Genomic DNA, 15,301 nt, shown 5'->3' with positions numbered 1-15,301 from the left:
AGCTAATCCTCTTTCATGTCATCTCTGTGATGTTGTGCAGTCTATATGGTTTTATAAAAATATAAGTGAATATAATGTAACTGGGATATGCTTCATGCAAAAGGTCTCTTGTAAGGTATCATTACAAAACTTATAATCTACTGAGTGTGATCATCCGATTTGTATAAATGTACCACTCTTGTATCTAAAACTAGAAATATAAAATATAACTCTGAGGGCCTATTGTAATTGTGCAACGTGTGGGCCATTAATGGTGGTTTGGAATCTTGATGACTCCCATTAACCAGGACCATTGTCTGCAGATGGCTGTGTTTTACCTGTGAGTCTTCCTGTATATGTCTGTGCTGGCAAGTGGGTAATGAAGTCTTGCAGTGACATGTGATCATGTCACCTGAACTGGAATCCATGGTGCTTTTCCAGTGGAGGGGTGGGGGGTGGAAACCCAGAGGGACAAAGGGTTCCCGCCTTATGCAAAAGATATACAAGAACAAAAGGAGGAGAGAGGAACCATCATGAAGAATCCCCTAGCTACCACCTGAGCTGGAACAAGAGCTGTAACAGGGGAAGGAATTTTGCCCAGGTCTGGAAGGTGTCCCGTCTGAGGAAAAAACTTACTGAAGCATCTCTGAGGGTGAAATTATCTGTATTCAGTTTGATTAGACATAGGTTTGTGCATTTTATTTTATTTGCTGCTTGGTGACTTACTTTGTTCTGTCTGTTACTACTTGGAACCACTTAAATCCTACTTTCTGTATTTAATAAAATCACTTTTTACTTAATACATACTCTGAGTTAATTAATAATACCTGGGGGAGCAAACAACTGTGCATATCTCTCTATCAGTGTTATAGAGGGTAAACAATTTGAGTTTACCCTGCATAAGCTGTATACAGGGTAAAACGGATTTATTTGGGTTTAGACCCCACTGGGAGTTGGGCATCGGAGTGCTAAAGACAAGCACACTTCTGTGAGCTGTTTTCAGGTAAACCTGCAGCTTTGGGGCAAGTAATTCAGACCCTGGGTCTTTGTTGGAGCAGACGGGAGTGTCTGGCTCAGCAAGACAGGGTGCTGGAGTCCTGAGCTGGCAGGGAAAACAGGAGCAAAGGTAGTCTTGGCACATCAGCTGGCAGCTCCCAAGGGGGTTTCTGTGATCCAACCCGTCACAATCTCACTCATAAAATTTCAGTATTTTGGCTGTGACATACTCATTCACTGATTAGCAGTGTGTGGTTTTGTAGATATAAAAAATTATCTGGTTTGTGATAAAACTTCAGGCATGTTAATCTGTACCCGATAATTTTGATTCTGTATTTAACAGCAATAAACTCAACACTTTATCATCTTTAGTGGTGTTATTGGCATCTAAGTGGCTACTAGTACTATATTTCAGTTTCATTTGGTGCATGCAGCTGAATGAATGTATATATGTCACTCATGTATGTGGCCTAATTATGTTCTCATGTGAAGGGAAGAGCAATAAATACCTATGTTTAAAAAAAAGCATAACGGGCATGTGTTGGGCAAATGATTTATACCTAAGGAAATTCCTGTGTAACTCCTTGCAGCACTATCTTGTCATGTTTACAAGAAACTGGTAGGTGGCAGATTCTTTTTGGAAAAGGGGTTATGGAACACACTGATTGCCTAGCAATTAGCCTAGTATCACCTGTGACTGTTTATAGCAGGGCCACTGACATAGGTTTATTCTAAAACAATAGCAAACACTGTTGTTGGGGAAGTTTTGATTTTTGATATGTCCAGAGTGATTCTATCACATTTGTTTGAATATATATTTCAAAAACACTGACACAGAGACACGTCACTCATTGCCTTTATTGTGGCATTACCATTTGTTTATTTCTGTGCCTTGCTTATGACGTTAACGAGCTGTTCTATCATAAAGAAATTGTTGCTCCTTTCTTCTGACTCATTGAGAAGAATTCTTTGAATATGACTGTGTGGATTAAGGTTCTACTCATCAGGATTAAGGGTGGGAGAATTAGGTCCTAATTGGGCCAGCTATCACTGGCCAAATTTACCAAACTGTGATATCCCAGGTCTCGAATCTGGAGAGTTCCCAAACAGCCACCACACCCTGGCCTCCACCCAATGTCTACTGAAACCTGGTGGGCTGAGAAGCTAGTAGGACTACAGCCACAGCCAAGGCACCACTCACATAAGCCCTGACTGGAGGATTGCCCAGGCTCCACCAATTGGTCCAACCACATTATTTAAGACAGAAGAAGGCACAGGAAGTTGTCTGAGCAACAAGGTTATTTCCTGTTTTTAATGCTTTGGACCCTGCTTGTGTCTGCTCTGCTTCTGGCTCCTGCCTTCTGCCTTTGCTCCTGTTCCCACTGTACTCCTGCTCCGTGCTTGATCCTTGCCTCTCCCCCAGTTCCTGCCCTTTCCTCACTTCCAGCATCAGTTACCAGTCTTGGCTCTGATCCCAACTTGCCCCTCAGTTCTGGCATTTGGTATCTGACCTCAGCTCTGCCTTCATCTTCAATTACTGACTCTGACTTGACCTCTCTGGCTCTGGTAATTGACAGTTGACTCTGGTGCTATCCCTTGGCTTTGTTCCTCAACCTGGCTGCCTGCTCCACCCACTAGACCTGACTCCTGCTCTGACTACTAGGCCAGTCTATAAAACAAACTTGGGTACCTAAATCCATATTTAGGCACTTAATTACTGTAAAAGTGCCCTATTTTTCACAGGCACTGCACATCCTCAACTACCATTCTCTTCATAGTAAATTGCAGATGTTAAGCACTTCTGAAACTTGGGACCCCATAGTATTAGATGCCTAAATATGGACTTAGGTACTGAAATTTAGGTACTCACATTTGAAAATATTATACTTGCATTTAACATTATTCTCACAGGAAAAGGTTTGGTCTTATTTCACCTAATGGCTTGGCCCCAAAACAGGCACTGTAGGTTACATGGCAGCCGTAGAACCAGAGGACCTCTCAATGGTGATAGCGTAATTCCTTGAGTTTTTCATAAACATACCACCCTCAACCCAGTAGCTCAGTGCTTCTCCAGTGAAGTCTGTATGAGAGACATTCTTCTGTCAGGTGCTCACTCAGGGTGTCAACGTTTGTTTCAAACTGCAGAGTGGTCTGAAGTGGACACAGAAGCAAAATGAGGACCGACACGTGCATGGAATGAAGCAGCAGGCCACAATTTTTATTAAACTTTAACACGGGGAGGGGCACTACCTACCCATCACCCACACTTTTCTATACTAGGCATTTAATCGGTTACAGGGCTCCTTACCATATAAGCCATAATTTGGGGTAGGCTCTCTTCAGCCTACCCCCCTCCCCAGCCTCTCTCTGAATCCTAGCACTCTTCCCCTCCCCCCCCCCCCCCCCCCCCCACCCCACCCTCAACCACTGCGCCCCTCCCCCCCCCCCCCCCCCATGAGAAGGACACCAGGTGCAGAAGGGTGGAGACCTCAGCCAGTGAGGGCCACAAGGTCTGACCTCCACCCATGAAGGCTACGAGGTCTCACCCTATCACATGTGCCCAAGGCCCATGACCAAAATCCCAGGTGTTTGACCTCCTGGAATCATTCATTCTGTTCTCTGAACCTCAATAGAAACCAGCTGCAACTTGCAACGAATGAACAACTCCACTCCACTACCTCAGTTAGCTCCTAAGTGCATTTCATACTTAACCTATTGTCGCTTGAAGGTGCTACGAGAAGGGCAAAAAACTCCACATGGCCCCCGGATGGATTAAGTCCTGGGAGTTGGAAAATGCTGGCCAATCAGTGCCCCTCTGGCCAATGGGAGCCAAAGAGTTCCAGTGGGGGAGGAGCTACCTATTGGCCCTTGCCAAGTGTCTTCCTCTCTTGCTGCTGGGGTTCTCCCCCCTTGCACCGCCATCCACATCAAGTTCCCCCACCCGCTGATGCAGGTAGGTCACATTTATCAAAGCTTTCACCTTCTCCTTTGAATTATTTCCACTTGCATTTAAATTTTCAAAGTCACTCCTTCAGTCCTTCACCGCACTGACAGAGTGTAGGAGCTTGTCTCACCTTATATCCTGTTTGTTAGCGGGATTCTCTTTAAAGTCCTGGCATAAACAGGAAGGATAGTGATTGATGATGAATTACACTAGCCCTTGATTTTCTTGTGCACTAAAATTAATCTTCCTATTATTTGCAAGTGTGAACTCAGACTGTGATACCAGACTGTGATGACCTGTGCTGAAGAGCAGCATGATGAATCATAAAGTACCCGATAATGGACGGTCTCCAGGCAAGTTTCTAGTGTAATTCCCCTTTTATTTTTTTCTTAAGGAAATAAGGCAATAGTCATTATACAGGAAAGAATAAACTATAATTCCACTCATGTAAAAATATTCAGAGCGTTCAACTAGCAAAGGAAGGCCCATTTTCTGTGTGAACATTTTCTTTCTTTCTTTTTTCTGATTGGTACACTCATTCAATAAATGATTACTGGATTCATCCTCAATGTTCCTTAACTTCATTCAGAAGCTATTTAGTCACTAAGTAATTTGCCAGATTTGTTTAACAGACTTTTATATGTCAGGTGTTCAGTGTAAACACTGGCTCTTTGGGGAAGGAAAAAGAAAAACAGGAAAATCACTGTCACAGACTTCACTCCAAATCCCTAATCTCTTGTCTAGTCAGCGCTTTAACTAATGCCCAATGTTACACCACAGTGGTGTAACGTTTCTCAGATTATCTTGAGAAAGTCTTGGGTGCTAGGGATAGACTTCAAAGCCTGTCCTGTTTGAGCTGGCTAATGAGAAGTTAGAGATCTGTCCATACTGAGGGTACTTTGGTAACTTTCCTTCTAGAGGCCTACTCCATGTTTGTGTGAGATTTTAAGAGAATGGATCACACATGGTCTGGTATTGTTTTCTGCCTCCTTTTGTCTTTTATTTTTCCTCTAATTAGGGAGGTACAGTTGCTGCTCTCTTCTAGACTTTCCTGATTAGTAGACTTTCCTGGTTGAAAACTGGAATTTCTGCTAGAAAATTTGATTTTTTTTTTCATAATTGGAATAAAAAGCCAAAAATTCCTGCAGAATAAAAATTCTTAAATATTTCAATTTAGAACCACTAAAATGTTTTGTTTAAATTTTGACAAGGTAAAAACATTGTTTTAATAATGTTGATTCATTGTAGCTTTTATATTATATTAAAATATAGTATGTCTTATATAATAAATATTATATAAATGTAATAGTGTAATTTTACTATATTATAGAAGTATAAACAAAATTAATCAAAATGATAAAGTCAAAGTAAAGCCTTTACCTTGCTGAAATGAAACATTTCATCATTATTGAAATCAATTTAATCAAAAATTGAATCAAATTCACATGTTCCTATGATACATTTTGATTTTGACTAAATGTCATTTTTTGACAGAAAACTGTTTTATCAAAAAAAAATTTTCAACCAGTTTTACTGATTAGTTAGTTTAATATCTGCCCCATTTTCACCAAATACAATGGGAAAATTGTCATTTAATTGCATTATGGGGCTTTTCATTCCTGCTGGGAGCTAAGTTTCCCCCTATGTTTGTGGACTATAAACCTAACCTTTCCATATTAAATTTGTGTTTTGAGATAATGAGAGGTCCTTCACTTAAGTTTTCATGGCTCATCCCAAATCTTTACTCAGCCCAGACCACTTAGGAACAAAAACAAAGCTTCCAATTTCACATGGAGTTTCCAATCTCTTAGCCCTGGTCTACACTATGAGTTTAGGTTGAATTTAGCAGCATTAGATCGATTTAATCCTGCACCCGTCCACACGACGAAGCCATTTTTGTCGACTTAAAGGGCTCTTAAAATCGATTTCTGTACTCCTCCCCAATGAGGGGATTAGCACTGAAATCAACCCTGCTGGGTCGAATTTCGGGTAGTGTGGACGCAATTCGACAGTATTGGCCTCCGGGAGCTATCCCAGAGTGCTCCATTGTGACCACTCTGGACAGCACTCTCAACTCAGATGCACTAGCCACATAGACAGGAACAGCCCCGTGAACTTTTGAATTTCATTTTCTGTTTGGCCACCGTGGCGAGCTGATCAGGACAGGTGACCATGGAGTCCCAGAATCACAAAAGAGCTCCAGCATGGACCGAACGGGAGGTACTGGATCTGATCGCTGTATGGGGAGATGAATCCGTGCAGGCAGAACTCCGTTCTAAAAGATTAAATGATTAAGCGCAGCCAGACACCAGGGCGGTTAGAAGAGCGCAGCAGGGCGTACTGCACATCAGAGAAGCTTTGAAAACCAGTTTCATGACTGGCCAGGCTACGGTGTGAAAGTTCTGTTTGTTTCTCCTTGATGCAAACCCGCCCCCTGGGTTCACTCTACTTCCCTGTATGCCAACCACCCTCCCTTCCCCTCCCCTCTTTGATATCCGCTTGCAGAGGCAATAAAATCATTGTTTCAAATTCATCACCCAAATGGGGGGATAACTGCCAAGGTAGCTCGGGAGGGGTAGGGGAGGAGGGAAGCACAGGGGTGGGGTAGTTGTAGGGGCACCCACTAGAATGGCATGCAGCTCATCATAGAAGAGGGATGTCTGGGGCTCTGACCCGGAGCAGCCGTTTGCCTCTCTGGTTCTTTGGTAAGTTTGCCTGATATTCCAGGCAGGACTGAATGTCCATTAGATGAAACTTAAAGAAGGGAATGACCTGGAGTCACTCCCATTTATGTCCAGGCGTCCCCAACCGACCTCACCGAGGCCGGCCAGGAGCACCCATGTCTGCCCAGGACCCCCCGACTGACTTCATCGAGGCCGGCCAGGAGGAACCAGGAGACAGCAGCAGACGGTACAATTCGGCTGCTAACTGTCTTTGCTAACTTGCAAAGGCAAGGAGCTGCTGCCGTGAAGCACTGCAGTACCATGTCTGCCAGCAGCACCCAGGGTCCATGCTTGCCGTGGTATGTCATCTGCACAGGTAACCCAGGAAAAAAGGCGAGAAACAATTTTTTGCCGTTGCTTTCACAGAGTGGGGGGGCTGACGACATGTACCCGACAATGTTTTTGCCCCATCAGGCATTGCGAGCTCAACCCAGAATTCCAATGGGCAGTGGAGACTGTGGGAACTGTGGGATAGCTACCCACAGTGCCACGCTCTGAAAGTCGACGCTAGCCTTGGTACTGTGGACGCACTCCGCCGACTTAACGGTCTTAATGGTCTTAAGTGGGGACACACACAATCAACTGTATCAAATCGATTTCTAAAAATCGACTTATATTAAATTGACCTAATTTCGTAGTGTAGACATACCCTTAGATCCAGATTCTGACCCCCTGACACATTTGAGTAGTATCATACAGGTCTCCTTAAGTAGTCCAATTGTCATCAAGACAAGATATACCAGACAAACAAAATTGCAGTTAAAATAGCAGGAAAGAAACAGAAAATTCAGAACTTTCGTAGTCAAATTATTTATCTGGATATTTTAATAAATTTCAGTCTTCAATTTTTCTTCACTTTCAATTCCTGCTGATGAAAAAAATTCTTAATAAAGTTATTTACATTGTGCCTCTTTAATCTTTCTTGGATCCAAAGTGCTATTTAAAAAAAACCAAAATGTTCCTCCTGCAGCTTTGCTCAATCAGCTGTTACCTTTTTAATCTATGAAACTTTTCATGTTGTGCGGTTCAGATTTCAACCTAGCAAGGGTCTCTATTTTCTTAGTCCTCTTTACTTCTTTCTCACTATCCTTTAGAGTGGAAAAAATGTCTTAATATCACTTTCTAGTTAAAATAGATAGGAGAATTTTCTCTTCACTTCTAGCTGCAGGAAGAAAGGTCTTCCCCTGGGTATTCTGACTCTCTTAATTATGCTCCAAAATTTGAGTCAGGTATGTAGGCAGCCAAGGTACTAGGCTACATTCTATTTTTAGCACTCTAGCTTGATCAGATCTAACACAGGTATGTCCCCTCAATCTAGAATTTACACCTTCAGGGATAGACATACCCATAGCCTTCTCTGGGCTTGGCTGACCTAAATAATTCTGGGTGATCTGTAAATTTTACCACCTCACTGCTTTTCCCGATAATTGATTAAACAATACTCTTCCCTGTCCAGATCTTTGTGTCACTTCGATCTTCACCTTTGCCATGATGTAAATTGACCATTTATTCCTATTCTTCGTTTTCTGTCTCTCAGCCAGTTTCTAATCCATCACAGTAAATTGCCTCTCACCCAATGACTACTTAGTTTCTTTAGCAGTCTTTTTTGGGAAACTTTGTCAAAGGTGATTTGAAAGTCTAACTAAATTATATCAACCAGTTCTCCTTTCCCTGAGATATGTTTTATTTGTTTTGTTGGCACTTTTAAAGAATTCTAATGGGTTAGTGACACACTATCTTCCTTTGCAAAAGTCTTGCTTGTTAAACTCTATAATATCATAATCTTCTAGACACTGTATAATTTTGTTTTTAATTATCACCAATTCACCAGTTCTGATTCTAGAGATATTCTAAAGAATTATTCTAAAGAAAAGAATGAAATTCAGAGGATAATGTATTTGGAAAGGAATAAAGATTTTTTTAAACCCAGTCAATCTTCTGGTTTTTGGGGCAACAAATAATTTTCATACATTGTGGAAGTTTATTGCATTTATATGGTGAACTTTTTCTCTGTGAATAACTCAAGCAACCAAAGAAACTGGAGTCTGGTGGCCTCCATCTCAGAGAATTACAAGGCAGTTATGTGGAGTTCAGTGTCACTAGCACTATCAACTACATGTGTGGAATTCTCCTGACGTCCCATTTGGCAGAAAGGTACTTTGGTGAAGTGACCCCTGATGCTGAGCTGTAGGTCTCTATTTTTATTGCACTCTCTGCATATTATGTATTTCTTTTAAAGCTTGTTAAAGTATTCTAGAAAACCAAAGGTGTCAGAGCCTTCCCAAAAGTGGGGGGAGGCAGGGGGCCAGGGCCACCCTAGCCCCCAAGGCCCTGTCCCATCTCTTCCCCCCCCCCCCCCCCCCCCCCCCCCCCCCCCCCCCCCCCCCCGAACCCACAGCGGGGGCAGGGAGTCCATGCCCCCCCCCACCCAGGGAGCTCCTGATAGCAGCCCCTTGCCACAGTGTCCCTGACCCCGGGCCTCCCACCCAGGACAGGTGGAGGGACCCGCTCCCCACAGTTGCCTGCGCAGCTCTCCCTGACCGGACTCCAGCAGTAGGGGAGCTTGGAGCTGCAGCCCGGCCATGATAAGAGGCACGCAAGGCTGGGCAGCTGTGGGGAGCCACGGCCGACCCTCCACCTGCCTGCAGTGCAGGGGGCTCAAGGAGAGCAGCCTCTGGCCCGTGTCCCCACTTCCCGGACACCCCACCCAGGGCAGAAGACGGGTCCACGGCTCCTCACAGCTTACCATGGCTGGGTTGTGGCTCTGAGGGCCGCCCCTCCCACCCCAGCCACAGCTGGGTCAGGGAGAGCTGCACGGGCAGCTGTGGGGAGTTGCAGACTCTCCACCTCCATCTGCCCTGGGCCAGGCAGAGAACCTGGGGGGCAGAGACAGGGGCAGAGGGTGCTCATGATGTTATCATCATCATCATCCTCACATTATGGACAGAGAGAAGCAAAGATGCTTGTCTTACAACTGCTTTATTCTAAACTTACCCTTTACCATGGAAGCTAGTTTACATAACGCTCTTACCAGACTTTCTAAGGATCCACAGTGAGGCATTATGCATTTATTCCCTTTAATTTCTGTGTAATTTCACAGCTGTATCTTGAAACAAACTATGTATTTATTTTATCCAATCTGAATTCAATCAAGCTTCTGCACATTGGGACATACTGCCTGTTATCTTTACTGAACACGGCATTGTCTTTTATTTGTACAGAAAAATGGGAATTAATTGTTGAGTGCTGGCCTGATACAGAGAAGATATTGGTTCAGAGAGAACAATCCCCACATAAATTATTCTGGTGTTGCCTACAAGTAGGTTGGATACTGAAAGAGGCAAAGATGAATAGGGCAAGGATAGGTTAATATCTGACAGAAAACATAGATGACTATAAAGGGTTAAAAGCTATACTTACCTCTTTGAATGACAAAGGCCTTGATCCTTCATACACTTATGCATATGTTTAAATTTACTCAAGTGAGGAGTCCCATAGACTTCAGTGGAACAACTCACATGAATAAAGTTAACATGTGTTTAGTGTATTGGTATAAATAACTATGCTTTATGATCCTCCTGACAGTCAAAGGATACCAACAACTTATGACCAAGGTAGCACAAAGACTGGGTTAAAAATCACAAAAGGTTAAAACCCCTAAAAGCTGTAGACAAGACATGCAAGAGTAGACATGTGAATCTACATGTAAGATATAGCTCCCAAGTCCATACTCAGAAACTAATGGAATCCAGGTGCATTTTGCTTTTGGCATTATCCAGAAATAGCCACCGATTAATCTTTTGGCTACATACTATGCTGCAGCTTAGTGTTTATGATGAGTATTTTAAAATTCAGTAGCATCTAGTTCCACCATGCATCACTTTTAAGCTATTTTTGATAAATAGCAGAAACACAGTTCCAATGTGAATTTATTAAGGTAGAAAGCTTATAGTATATTTCCCACTTAACTTTGAACTTCCATTAATCTAAAGATTTTTTCAGTGATGTTACTGATGGCCTCTTTGTATCAATTTTCGTGTATGCCCCTTTCTTCCTCAAAAATAATTGTATGGGTATATAAATTTGAACAGAAATATTGTTTACAGTTCATGTAGTCATAAAATCATTTAAAGACTGTTTTAATGTAATTACTATATTTATTTGCTATAAAACTTTCAGCAAGTACAAGGATTTAGTCTAAAAAATCAAACAAACTGATGGGTCAAAGTAATTGTTTTCAGTAACAGCTTTCATTCGTGCTTCAGAGCATTATGGCAAACCCTTCTGATTTAAACAATACAAACCATGAGCTAAAATTCTAAGTTTATTTATGCGTTCTGTCCATATTCATGAATTTAATATGGAGGTTGTGTTTCAAGAAACCACAGTTTGAATAATCTGATTCTATATACCTTTTTTTTTAAGAACATATTTTTGTGGGTAAAGATTTAATGTCAGACTCTTGAAGGAAGCCAAATTGCCATGGCAGCAGACCACAGGAGGAAAATCAATTAAAAGAATTACATTACTTTTAGCAACTTACTGCTACAACTCATGAGCAAAATGGTAAATTATATTTTCAACATGGATCACACAAACCCAATGACATCTGTAAATGCAGCAAGAGCTGCATCTACTCTAATCTGCCCCCAAGCCAGCTACAGTTTTACCCAAAAGAAGAAAACTCAACTGCGTGAGTTGCTTACTTTAAAAAACCCCAGGAAAATAAAGAATCAGTTGACCTGTGTACTGAGCTGATATCAGAGTGCGTCTTTTGACTTTTGATTCACTATTCACGTGAATATAAATAAATATGACTAATGCTTCTAAAAAGCTGAATATTTTGTAAGCTGTGCTTTCAGTTTGTTCTCTTCTACATTTCTTCCTTGTCTGTTTTATTTGTTATGTGTAGTGCTGCATCTATGTTTTATAGGAACCAGGTGCCTGAGGTAATCTCTTATTGGATCAACTTCCGTTAGTGAGAAAGACAAGCTTTCAAGAAGTTGGTCCAATCAAAGATATATCCTCACCCACTTTATATCTCGGGACCAACACAGCTACAACTTTATGTTTTATGTCGTTCTAAAGGTTTATTTTCCTAGCAACACAACCCTTCCTCTGTAGGTCTTTCCACAAAATGGTGAAATGACCATTTCTTTAACTTCTGTTCATTTACATACTGTAAGCCTATTGATTAAAAAAGCCCTCTAGTAATAGACTCATGGACTTTAAAGTCAGAAGGGACCATTATGATCATCTAGTCTGACCTCCTGCACAATGCAGACCACAGAATATCATCCACCCACTCCTGTAACAAACCCCTGACCTATGTCTGAGCTATTGAAGTCCTCAACTCGTGGTTTAAAGACTTCAAGATGCAGAGAATCCTCCAGCAAGTGACCCGTGCCCCACGCTTCAGAGGAAGGCGAAAAACCCCAGGGCCTTTGCCAATCTGCCCTGGAGGAAAATTCCTTCCCGACCCCAAATATGGTGATCAGCTAAACCCTGAGCACGTGGGCAAGACTCACCAGCCAGACACCCAGGAACAAATTCTCTGTAGTAACTCAGATCCCACCCTAATAGTCAAAGATCAATTAATTGCCAAAATGAGGCTATCCCATCATACCATCCCCTCCATAAACTTATCAAGCTTAGTCTTGAAGCCAGATATGTCTTGCCTACACTGCTCCCCTTGGAAGGCTATTCCAAAACTTCACTCCTCTGATGGTTAGAAACCTTCGTCTAATTTCAAGTCTAAACTTCCTGATGGCCAGTTTATGTCCATTTGTTCTTGTGTCCACATTGGTACCAGGGACGGCTCTATGTTTTTTGCCGCCCCAAGCACAGCAGTCAGGTGGCCTTTGGCGGCATGCCTGCAGGCGGTCCGCGGTCACGCGGATTCGGCAGCGTTTCTGCGGGTGATCTGCCGGTCCCGCAGCTTCGGCATATCCACCGCATAATTGCGTCCAAAACCATGGGACAGACGGACCTCCCGCAGGCATGCTGCCGAAGGCCGCCTGACTCCCGCCCTCACAGCGACTGGCAGGCCGCCCCCCCACGGGTTGCCACCCCAGGCATGCGCTTGCTGCGCTGGTGCCTGGAGCCACCCCTGATTGGTACTGAGCTTAAATAATTTCTCTCCTTCCCTGGTATTTATCCCCCTGATATATTTATAGAGAGCAATCATCTCTCCCCTCAGCCTTCTTTTGGTTAGGCTAAACAAGCCAAACTCTTTGAGTCTCCTTTCATAAGACAGGTTTTTCATTCCTTGGATCATCCTAGTAGCCCTTCTCTGTACCTGTTCCAATTTCAATTCATCCTTCTTAAACACGGGAGACCAGAATTCCACACAATATTCCAGATGAGGTCTCACCAGTGCCTTGTATAATGGTACTAACACTTCCTTATCTCTATTGGAAATACCTCACTTGATGCATCCCAGAACCGCATTAGCTTTTTTCACAGCCATATCACATTGGCGGCTCATAGTCATCCTGTGATCAACCAATACTCCGAGGTCCTTCTCCTCCTCTGTTACTTCCAAGTGATGCATCCCCAGTTTATAACAAAAATTCTTGTTATTAATCCCTAAATGAATGACCTTGCACTTTTCACTATTAAATTTCATCCTATTACTCCAGTTTACAAGGTCATCCAGATCTTCCTGTATGATATCCCGATCCCTCTTTGTATTGGCAATACCTCCCAGCTTCGTGTCATCCGCAAACTTTATTCCCACTTTTTGTGCCAAGGTCAGTAATAAAAAGATTAAATAAGATTGGTCCCAAAACCGATCCCTGAGGAACTCCACTAGTAACCTCCTTCCAGCCTGACAGTTCACCTTTCAGTATGACCCGCTGTAGTCTCCCCTTTAACCAGTTCCTTATCCACTTTTCAATTTTCATTTTGATCCCCATCTTTTCCAATTTAGCTAATAATTCCCCGTGTGGAACCGTATCAAATGCCTTACTGAAATCAAGGTAAATTAGATCCACTGCGTTTCCTTTGTCTAAAAAAATCTGTTACCTTCTCAAAGAAGGAGATCAGGTTGGTTTGGCACGATCTACCTTCTGTAAAACCATGTTGTATTTTGTCCCAATTACCATTGACCTCAATGTCCTTAACTACTTTCTCCTTCAAAATTTTTTCCAAGACCTTGCATATACAGATGTCAAACTAACAGGCCTGTAGTTACCCGGAGCACTTTTTTCCCCCCTTTCTTAAAAATAGGAACTATGTTAGCAATTCTCCAGTCATATGGTACAACCCCTGAGTTTACAGATTCATTAAAAATTCTTGCTAATGGGTTTGCAATTTCATGTGCCAGTTCCTTTAATATTCTTGGATGAAGATTATCTGTGCCCCCTGATTTAGTCCCATTAAGCTGTTCGAGTTTGGCTTCTACCTCGGTTGTGGTAATATCTACCTCTATAGCCTCATTCCCATTTGTCATCCTACCATTATCCCTAAGCTCCTCATTAAAGACTGAGGCAAAGTATTTGTTTAGATATTGAGCCATGCCTAAATTATCCTCAACCTCCACTCCATCCTCAGTGTTTAGAGGTCCCACTTCTTCTTTCTTGGTTTTCTTCTTATTTATATGGCTCTAGAACCTTTTACTATTGGTTTTAAATTTCCTTTGCAAGGTCCAACTCTGCATGGCTTTTGGCCTTTCTCACTTTATCCCTACATGTTCTGACCTCAATAAGGTAGCTTTCCTTGCTGATCACTCCCATCTTCCACTCCTTGTAGGCTTTCTGCTTTTTCTTAATCACCTCTCTGACATGCTTGCTCATCCAGCTTGGTCTACAACTCCTGCCTATGAGTTTTTTCCCCTTTCTTGGGATGCAGGCTTCTGATAGTTTCTGCAACCTTGACTTGAAGTAATTCCAGGCTTCCTCCGCCTTTAGATTCACAAGTTCTTCAGTCCAATCCACTTCCCTAACTAATTTCCTCAATTTATTAAAGTTAACCCTTTTGAAGTCAAAAACCCTAGTCAGATCAATTTTTGTTTATCCTTCCGTTTAGTTTGAACTGAATTAGCTTATGATCGCTCGAACCAAGGTTGTCCCCTACAACCATTTCTTCTATGAGGTCCTCATTACTCACCAAAACCAAACCTAAAATGGCATCCCCTCTTGTTGGTTCAGCAACTACTTGGTGAAGGAATCCATCAGCTATCGCATCCAGGAAAATCTGAGCCCTATTATTAGTATTAGCACTTGTCCTCCAGTCTATATCTGAGAAGTTAATTCCTATTAGTATTTACTTCATTGAAAACATTAAAGAGGTCTCTATCCTTATCCAAATCTGATCCCGGCAGTCTATAGCACACCCCAAGCACTATCCCAGGGGAGGCTCTAGTAGTTTTCTTTCCCAATGTGATTTTTTGCCCAGACAGACTCTTATCCATTCCATCACTTCTTATTTCTTTACAGTCTACCTCATCATTGATATACAATGCTACTCCACCACCTTTGCCTTTATTTCTGTCTTTCCTAAACAGCACATACCCTTCAATACCTGTACTCCAGTCATGACTACTATTCCACCATGTTTCTGTTATCCCTATAATATCTGGTTTCACTTCCTGCACCAATAGCTCTAGTTCCTTCATTTTGTTAGCTAGGCACCTCGCATTGGTGTACAAACATCTTAA

The sequence above is a fragment of the Terrapene carolina genome, unplaced genomic scaffold (assembly GCF_002925995.2).
Source record: "Terrapene carolina triunguis isolate 2854851 unplaced genomic scaffold, T_m_triunguis-2.0 Scaffold42, whole genome shotgun sequence".
In the NCBI taxonomy this organism is placed as follows: domain Eukaryota; kingdom Metazoa; phylum Chordata; order Testudines; family Emydidae; genus Terrapene; species Terrapene triunguis.
This window is presented reverse-complemented; position numbering follows the sequence as displayed.